This window comes from Felis catus, chromosome F2 (genome assembly GCF_018350175.1).
Source record: "Felis catus isolate Fca126 chromosome F2, F.catus_Fca126_mat1.0, whole genome shotgun sequence".
NCBI classification, from domain to species: domain Eukaryota; kingdom Metazoa; phylum Chordata; class Mammalia; order Carnivora; family Felidae; genus Felis; species Felis catus.
In genome coordinates, this window is record NC_058385.1 from 52,337,056 (window position 1) to 52,347,381 (window position 10,326).

Genomic DNA, 10,326 nt, shown 5'->3' on the forward strand with positions numbered 1-10,326 from the left:
AATAATAGCAACTGAACTCCATCTTATTCTATTCTAGTTTCACTTTGGCTTTCTTCTGTGTTAGCTCAAGTCTCAGAAAGACTCTCTTCTTGGCAGTTGCTACCAACTTCAACTTACAATTTATCTTTTCAACATTCTACTCAATGATTCCAACAGATGTCTTAAAATTGAGTTTGATTGGCTGCTATTGGGACACATGCTTATTCTTGAGCCCATCATCATGGCCAGGCAACGTCAGTACTCTAATTGGCTATATCTTGGTTATGTGCCACCCCTTGGATCCAAGGATAGAGACATCTTCTATAGAACCTCATGCACTGCAGTAGAAAAGAGGCAGCTTTTAAAAAATTAGAGTATTATTCTGCTAATTCAAAAGCAATAAATATGAACTATATATGAGAGGAGGAAAAAGATACAGGTATTGTGTCAATAGGAAGTAGTATATGTAAAGTATAAATAACTAATCATGAAGCTCAGTACATCATGACATAAATATATCTGACCTTAGACAGTCATCATAGGGTAATCCTTATTTTTTTCAAATACATGATATTTAGGCTTATTTGGAGAATCACCAAAAAGTAGATGAAAGGAGGGCCATTAGGCCCTCTCTACAAGTGTTCTTTTTTTTTCCCCTTCAGGAAACTTTCATTGATCTTTTTCTGCCTAGAAATGGGCAAAAGTGGCAAAATATCTCAAAGGCACAGGCAAAGTGATAATAAGTCCCAAACTGTCATCAAACTCTTTATTATTATATATTTTTTGGCTGTCTCCACCTGTAAATATCTTTAAAAAGTGTCATTAATGGGATATTTAGCTTCTTAATATTAGGCACTAATAATAAGGAACTTATGAAGGAAAAATGAATACCAAAGATAAATGATTACAATCTGTAATTTAAATCTCCTTCAGGTAAGATTGTTGCCCCTAAACTAAAAGCAAGTGAAATTCACAGTCATGTGCAGCATCTGCTTTTTCTGAAGTCAGATACAATCAGCAAAGTTATAATCAGGGTGGACTGGTAAAGGCACCTACTCTTATTGAAGAACAGTGCCCCAGACCCAGACACAACTATATCCTGTGGAGAAAGACCTGGACATGAGTGGTGATGGTGAAAAAGAAATATCCAACTTAGTTTACGAAGAACATTAGTCTGTAAGTCTAGAAACCTGGCTTCTGATCCTGATTTATTAATTTGCTATGTGATATTAGCTAAGGACTTTGTCTATCTTGGCTTCAGTTTTCTCATTTTTAAAATGTGTGTGTGTGTGTGTGTGTGTGTGTGTGTGTGTGTGTGTGATATTTCTGTGTTCTAAATTTACTTCTAAGTGCCAAAATCCTATAATCCATTAGGATGAGGAGAGATAAAGGTACATGGACCAGATAAACACTTTTGAGAACCTATAGGTTGTATCAGTGGCAGTTGCTGTGCTGCTAAAAAAATACAGTAGATGGGTTCCATGCCTGGAAATAGAATGGCATCAACAACAATGGCAGCCAGGATGACCAAGAATGACTCAGGGAGAAGGGAGCTCTCCCTCCCCAATACATTTATCTCAACATGAGCAGAGACAGAGGGACAGGGTTGGAGAACGCTGGTGATTTTCATAGCCACCTGTGAAACTCCTTTCCTAGAAACTAAATTAATTGTTCCTTCCTACAACTAATCCCTTCCACCAACAGGATTATAACAAAGAGGAACCTGTCTTCAGTTACTGGACCAGCTATGGGCTCATGAGCCAAACTGGACTAGCAGAGCTTTCCCTCAGAGATTTGGATATGGAATGTAAAGAGGTAAGTAATTTTCCCTTCTTGAATGGCTGACCTTATAACCCTTGGGAGATGTTAATGGTCATAGCATCCACCACATGGCCAAGATAGGGGGAATCAACTAGAGACGAAGAGAAAAGGATCAAGTGGAGATTCAGAAATGTGAATAGATGTGGGACAGAGAGATTCCTGCTAGCTGTGAAGTTCCTCTTCTAATTCTTCCTGAGACCCAGTGGCATTCTTGTCCTGGGGTTCTATGAGACACCCCAGTATTATTTTAAATTACTATTAAAAATTGTTTTTCCCCCTAATTTGAATTAGTTCTGACTCTTACCAGCTTGGGAGGGAGCTAAATATGTGTTTGATTGTAAGTTAAGCTTTTAATATTTCCAGTAACTAGTGGGTTTTTCTATTGATGAATTACTAGATATTAGGCATTAAGTATAGATTATCTTCTTTAATGTCCCTAAGTTCTTTGAAGTAGGCAATATTATACCCTTTGAATGGATGAATAAACTGAGGGTTAGAAGATATTTCTAACTCACCCTAAGTTAGGCAGCTATTAAGTGGCAAGACTGCTTTCAAAGAGACTTTCATTAGTTGGATTCTAATTCCAATCAGTTTAGCCTCCAGCTCTTGCTTTTAACAATTATTTCATAAGATTAGGTAAGATGTGGGTTGCTAGTGGGAAACCTGAGATAGAGAAATTGTATGAAGTACTAATTTTCCTAATTCTTTCTAATTTCCCAGGAAAGGAAATCAATATGGTTTTGAATCAGGAATGGAGATATGAGGAGAAAATGGTCAGTGTTTAGGGAAGCCTGGTATCAAAGTTTATCTTGTTATGTCAGATTCTGTAATTCTAAAAATTGTAGACTTCATGGAACTGTTAAGGAAAGGAAATTATGTAAGAGTTAGTCATTTAGAAGGGAAGCCTGTGCACCATTGGCTGGTATTTACCAGTGCAAGAGGTCAAAAGCTACCACTTCAAGCATTAATGTGGATTCTCCCTCAATGAATTTCTCCCAGGCTGTAGGACCTTATAATTTTTTTCAAGTCCAGCAATGTTGCCTTCATAAGTATTTTTAATCACAAACATTCAGTTGGCCACAAACACATTCCTGTACAATTCCTTCATCTGTGTCTTCTAAAGAGTGAACTGAACTGTTAACTTACTTTTAAACAAAACTGAATAGTTGAAATGTCTGACTGCTTCCTATCAGTATAAAAATATGAATTTGTACAACAGCTGCAACTCATTTCAGTAGGATTAAGTTTTACCCAAAGAAGGACAAAAAAAAAGTTGTCTGTATCAAGGGAAGACTAATGTTCTCAATGGAAAGAAATGAATATACCCACAGCTTTTTAATGTTGGTTAACATAAAAATGGCTTTGAAGATTAAATGAGAAACATCCTTTCTATTATTATTAATCATATTTCCTGATGATTAGTAGTGTCAGATCATAAAAATTGTAAAATTATTAGGGAGTAGGATTTGAAGTACACTACACAAGTTCAATAGCAGTAACTATAAAGTAGCTGATCAAACTATAAAATGTCATGCTGCTTCATAAGGAATGATAAAAATATGCCTTTGAGGTCTTTCTTCACTGAGAGCCTTTGCAGTCTTTCTCCATGAATGAACTAATTGGTATCTTTTCAACCGACCAAAGTTATATGACAATATTAAATAGATGTAAAATATTTTATAAGCGCTCATAACTCACCACTGCAAATTAACAATTCCCAAGCATGCATGGTGCTGTAGCAATTAAAGGAGTGAGGCTGGACCTCTCGCGGCTAATATCTGGGCTGAGTCACAGATTCCATGGTCAATACTTACTTTTTAAAGTCATATCTTGGCATTCTCAGCTCACCTAGAGATGATCAGTTTCTTAGTAGCCAACTTGTTTATCAAATCATTCAATAAGTCATTCAGGAAGCAAGGCACAGAGGCCGAAAGAAATGAATCAAGAACCAGGTGCCAGGTGTGAACCTTACTCAGCTCTCCCACTTGGGCATATGGCTTACCCATCATGTAGCTTAGCTTCATGGTTGGTCAAATGGAGATAATTCTAATTCCAACCTCATGGGATTCTTATGAAAATTAGAAAAAAATAAATAATTATAAAATCTCTAGGACACTGCCTGGTATAGCAAGCACTATGTAATTGTTGAGCATAAAAATGAAATTCATTGATTACTCCAGCAGTATTTATTAGATGCCTTCCAAAGGTCAGGCACTATGGGTTGCTTAAGACTGATAAGGTACCTGTCCTCATGGAGTTTACATTCTAGTTGGAGGAGCGAGAGAATAAAAAAGTAAGTAAACAACTAAATAGACAAGTCTATTTCAGTTACAGATTATTTTCATGAAAAAAATAAAATAAACTGGGTGCTGAAGTAAGATTTGAGGTGGGGAGATGGGGGACAGATTTGGTCAGAGAATCTTTCTTTAATATTTGAGCCAGGACCTGAAGGATGAGGAGTGAGCCATATGAAGCACAGAGTGGAGAGCCAGAAGCATGAGGAGGACAACTTAGTACATGTGGACTTTCATTAGAAAAGGTTAAGAGCACAGGAAGAAGTTGGACAGTCAGGCAAAATGCTGGCAATATATCACCTGGCAGGTCATGCTAAGGAGTTTCAATTTGATTTTTACTTTTAAAGAGAATTTATTTCCATTATGGCTCTTTTCATTTCAAGTGAATAAATTTCACTTAAACAATAGAAAAAATATTGCCTACAATCAAGATATATTCAAGGGATAAATCTGATCCAGGCAGAATTGGATCTTCAAGACCTTCAATAATGACTTCAGGAGACTGTTTCTCCATTTCTTCCTTTCTCTGCTTGGGTTCCTCTCTCAGGCAAGGTTTTTACCTTAACACGGAAAGATGGCCATTAGCATCTCCCCTACCAACATCTGCTTTTCAGTAACTGTAATGAAAATACCTCAAGATAACTCACTGTTCTGGATTGTCATGAACTCATTTTGGAACCAATCACTTTGACTCCGATCTGCTGTGCCTGAGTGACTTTCCTACCTCTAGAGCCAGGGGGTGGGTCAGTCTCGGAGAGAGAGAATGAAGACGAGGGCTTTCACAAAGGAAAATTAATGTGCCCTTAGCAGAATAAGAATGTGATGGTAAGGTAAACACAGAGGTAAGCAGGTAAACACAGAAGATCTCTGTCAGATATTTGACTGATGTCACTAAAATGTATTTCATCTCTATTCTTTATGTTTTGGCATCTATCTCCGCTGGTATCTGGGGTGAAGTCAAGTTCCCATCTGTTGCTGCAGGTGCAGGGCCGTGCATACTGCATCCTTTTAGCTCCTAAGAGAAGTTGACCTTCTCTGGGACACTTCTGTACCCTTCGGAGGACCAGAAAAACTTTCTGATTCTCTCTGATCCCACAAAAACTTGGAGAAGGCACATCCAGCCCTTCTGCCTAGACACTGTAGTGCTGTCTACACTTCAGCTACAACCGCCCCTGGTGTCAGGGTCACAAGAAGGTTTCATGCCTCCGTAGGCTCCCTCAGAGCCTGGGAATATATGATCTGCCCTGTGATCTTACTAAACCTCTGCTGGAACTGGGACAATATGGAGAAGATGGCATGAAGTGCTCGGCACAGAACTACCCAACCTGTGTTCTTACTGCTCTTTTGCATGCTTTGCTTTTCCTGCCTCAGTCCTGATTTCTCAAAGCAAATTTAGGGTAAAAAACAAACAAACAAACAAACAAACAAACAAACAAACACAACAACGACAACCCGACTCTCATATGCATTCTTTTCAACTCTATCGGTTATATACACCAGTCTGAATTTCATTAATAAAAAGTCAGGGTTTGGGAACTCAAAAATCCTTTATCACACCCTATACCCTTTGCTTAGCATTTTTTTTAAAGTTTATTCCTTTATTTTGAGAGAGAGAGAGAGAGAGAGAGAGCACGAGTCAGGGAGGGGCAGAGAGAGAGGGAGACACAGAATCCCAAGCAGGCTCCACACCATCAGTGCAGAGCCGGATGTGGGGCTCCAACCCATGAACTGTGAGATCACGACCTGAGCCGAAATCAACAATTGGATGCTTAACTGACTGAGCCATCCAGGCGCCCTAACATTTTTACAAGTTTCCTTTAGTTCTTTGAGAATTGACTTCTCTTTTCCCTGTTGAGTGTGACTTCCCTTTCCCAAGGCAGTGAGCCTAATCCATACATGTGGATGTCTGAATGCTCTTCTATTGATAAAACCATCGTGTGCTCCAAATCCGTTGTCAGTCTTCCTGGGAGAGAGATGGATGTACATGGACCGGGTTAGTGTTTCTGAACCCCGTTTTCCAGGTGACTACTTACCTTGTTTATATCTTTCCTAAGAATTTCCAAGATCTCTTCCAATAAACAATATAAAATTCAGGTTTTGAATGTAAGCTACAAAAATGTACTGTGGCTATTTTAAGCAAAAGGGTTTACTTGGATCACATCTGGGGCTCACAGATGGAAGAGCATACAGCAAGAATTTAGGTAGCTTGTCAATCCTACAGTGGGAAAGAATAACTTCTGGCGATGACTCATATCTTTGCATCATTTACTCAGGTCCAGGGAGAGAGTATCTCATTGGCCTGGCTTAGATCACATTACACCCACTGCATGCACAGGGCCGTGGAGAGGGTTTATTGCTTCCCTGTGACTCTTTAATATAAAGCAGAAGCTACTTCCCACCAAGATTATACACAATGGGGAAAGGACAACTCCTAGAATGGAAATCAAGATGCGATGAAGAATGAGAACTAGGGTGCCTGGGTGGCTAAGTTGGTTAAGCATCCAACTCTTGATCTTGGCTCAAGTCATGATCTCACTGTTCATGGGATCAAGCCCCACATCAGGCTCTGCATGAGCCTGCTTGGGATTCTCTCTCTGTCTCTCTCTCTCTCTTTCTTTCTCTCTGCCCCTCTCTGGCTTGCAAGCACACATGCTCTCTCTCTTTCTGTCTCTCAAAATAAATACACAAACTTAAAAAAACAAACAAATAAGAATGAGAAGAACTCCTAGTCAGGTACAATAACTAGGCTGTCTGCCACAACTCTATGATTCTATATTTTATATATACTATTACTTAGGGCTAGAGATATCATTAAGGTACTATTAGAGAATACTAATATAGCCTGTTTCTAAAGATCAAAAACAGAAGAACAATCTTTATCCAAATCCTTCCATCCAGAAAGAATTTCTTAGACAATTTACTTTATTCCTCTTCCTATGCAAAGCTTTAGTTGTGCTATATTATTTGCATAGGGGAAGAGAACACAGCATTGATATTCAGCTCCTCTGCTGAACTGGACACTTCCTTTCTACTAACAAATAGAAAATAAATGAACATAAGAAACCTAGTTTAGAGAGAAGTCAAGGGATATAGAAAGAGGAGGGTAAGAGAAGGAGAAAGAGAGTGTGGGGTGTGAGAAGGAAAGGAAAAGAATTCCATTGACAACAATGCTTCAGCAGCAGCTTTAAGAGGAAGACAACACATGAATCATTATCATTAACTGAAGGAATCTCTTTTGTTTTTCCTCATCCTTCTTCATGCCTACGTCCTTCCCCGATTTGCCTCTCTCTACCTCTCTCTCTTCAATTTTATTTTGAGACCAGTACCCACTCTCTGGTATCTGCTATTGGCAAAAGACTCATGAGGTAACTTCTACAATCTTAACTATACTCTCACGGAAACGATTACCACAAAATGACAATTTAACCATTCAACTAAAAATAAAAATACCACATAGGGATTTCTGGGACTTTTTTTTCTCTTTCCCCTAAAACTTCTGGAATCACCTTTAATTTGTTCATTGGAGTCAATTTGTAAGTATTTCCCATACACAGCTGACTTACAGCTTTGGCTTTTTGTCATAGTAGTGTGGAAAAATATAGTTTAGTGTAAATTTAAACTACATTTCTATGTAAACTTGCCCACAAATGCATTTCCACTAAATCTGGACAGCCTATACCCAATGGTGAGAAACATGTAGAACTCTGTTTCCCTAGCTTTAATGATTTTTTTAAACAGAAGATTCCTTTAGATCGTCATTGGATGTAGAACAACAAATTCATTCACCCAGCTCAGTGAATATCAGATAGTTATGGCATTGGATTGGCTACATGTTTTTGATAGGATAAGTTGTATGGCTTCTTGTGATTCAAGTTGTATGACTTTTAATAAAAATAAAAGTAATCACTATTATCATTTATAATTATTGAATACTTTCTTCTAGCAACTGCACTCAGTACTTTAAATGTGGTGTTTCATTTAATTCTTACGACTACCTTATGAGATTATACATTACGATATGTACTGAGATATGTGTTATCATTGTTATTTTATAGGTCTCATAAACAGCTTATAAGTGGTGGGCCAAGCCTTCCAATCAAAGCATGCTTATTCAAGATCCCATTAGGCATTGCATAATCTTGAAAGTGATGAACTGGAATGTTAATTTGGGTAAGGGATGCTTTATCAAATTTAGCTTTGTAACCAGAATGTAAACTCATGAGACTGATGATAGCACTCCAATATACAATGAGTTGTTTTGTTGGAGGAAAGGCTTTTGCTAAGTTCACCAAGACACTCTTAGTGCATGATTGTTTTACTTTCTTCACAGTGCTTTTCCAGTTTGAATGTAAGTTGAAGTGAGCAAGGATTTAGCCTATATTTTGTAGCTATTTTCAGAGCATCTTAAAGACTGACCCATGAGAAGTGTTCAGTGAATATTCATGGGATGTTTAAGTTACATATTATACCTCAGCCATAAAAATAAGCACTGCATCAGATATCCAGATGAAATGAAAATCAGGCCACGGTCCCCTGGGTACTATAATCTGATTTCCAAGTTCTTTCCTTGATATATTTATTTGTATATTTGTGGACATTGTATCTATGTGTGTGTTTGTGTACTAATGGAGGATTAATGAACTTCTTTTTTTTTTTTTACCTTGGTATATCATACTGGTCTTGTTGCTGTTCCTTCACAGTTAGGTGGTTTTCTATCTTCCCTCCCTCCTCCAAGTCTAGATACACAGTGCATCCTTGAACCATTACCTTACAGCAGCACTACGCTTATTCCCCATCCCTAACACCATTTATTCACAGGGTCAAAGTTCTGGTCCACAAACCCTTCCCTCTAGGAAGTTCAATGCCTGTGAAAGAACTTGCAATAAACCAGACCTGCTAGGATGGTCAGGTCCAGTAAGATGACAATGGAAAGTAGCAGCTTGTTGGTTGTCACTTTTCTGGACATTGAATGGAGAATCTTTCGACTTTTGCTCAAGTTTTCACTTGTGTTTACAAGCCTACTCTTAGTATGCTCCAATGGATCACATTGCTCACCCAGCTCTTCTATGATTTCTGAGCCAATCTAGTCAGTCTCTGTGGCAATCCGATAAAAACACTCAGTACTCTGGGTGGCCTGGTTCAGGCTGTCAGTGCCTTGCAGAAGCAATGCCCTTTGAGACTGTAGCTGATTCATATGCTCATTCTCTACAGTGTATGTACCATATTTCATGTCTCCTCGGCCCCCAGGTGTGGCTGTCAAAGGTGTGCTTCTCACTTCCTGATGGAGTTTAGCAAGGTCTTTCCGGTAGGTTCCAAGCTTAGACATCATAGGGTTACAGAAAGACAGAGGTGCATAATGTCGTTCCTCTTCCATCTCTGCCAACATTTCATTTGCTTCCTGTTGCTTTTCATCAAAATCTCTGATCAGCTTTTTCTTTTCTTCTGCCCCTGCTGTCCCAGGAGCTGCTCTGGCACACCTTGCAGGTCTTCATGGAGGCAGAAGAAGATCTGGTGAAGTTTCTCGAAATGCTCCGAGAAGGCAGCAGAGGTGGCCATGTTGCAGGCCACACTCAAGTATCGCCCACTGAGATTTTGGGCACTGGGCCTGCTCCTATCCTGGCGGTCAGCCACGCAGTCTCGCAGGTATCATTGCTGGAGATGAGGTGCTTCCGGGCCACGGCCGGGTCCTCTCAACTTCTGTATCTGTGGAGAATACTCAGAGTATTTCCTACAGCCTTAGTAGCATGAGTCTGAAAATGTGTCACAGACAAATATTTAAAGCCTGAATTGCCTTTGAATATTACTTAAAAGGACAACATGTTAAGGTAATTAAAAATATGAACCCTTAGTCTAGCAGCCTAGGTTAAAATCTCTGTAAATTCTAATTTTATAATTACTTATTATATTATGATTCTCATATGAGCATTAGAAAATTCTTTCCTTGGATTACAATGCTAATATGCTTTGTATCTTTTTCTGTCTTATTGTACTGGCTAGATCCTCCAGCTACTGTTGCATAGAAGCAGTAATAGCTAGAATCTTTGTCCTGTTCTTGATTTTAAAGGGAGTGTTTTAAAATAAATTATAATTGTTACTGTATATTTTTTGTTAGATTTTCATTACTACTTGTGCCGGTTAGCAATTCCTTTTTTCTTAGCTCTAAGCGTACACTTTTTTGCCTGCTCTGTGAAAATGGAGATGGGTCCTTTAAATATTTTTCCTTTGACAATGG

At 38.6% G+C, this 10,326-nt stretch overlaps 1 long non-coding RNA gene and 1 pseudogene across 1 annotated transcript; one reads left to right on the plus strand and one right to left on the minus strand.

Annotated features, from left to right (window-relative positions):
* Window positions 1-1,489: 1,489 nt before the first annotated feature.
* On the plus strand, window positions 1,490-2,566 carry LOC123383116. The gene is made up of 2 exons (XR_006592499.1): window positions 1,490-1,794; window positions 2,521-2,566. It is a non-coding gene; the product is annotated as an uncharacterized LOC123383116 (long non-coding RNA).
* Window positions 2,567-6,730: 4,164 nt separating this feature from the next.
* LOC123383089 lies at window positions 6,731-9,850 on the minus strand (annotated as a pseudogene).
* Window positions 9,851-10,326: the final 476 nt, after the last annotated feature.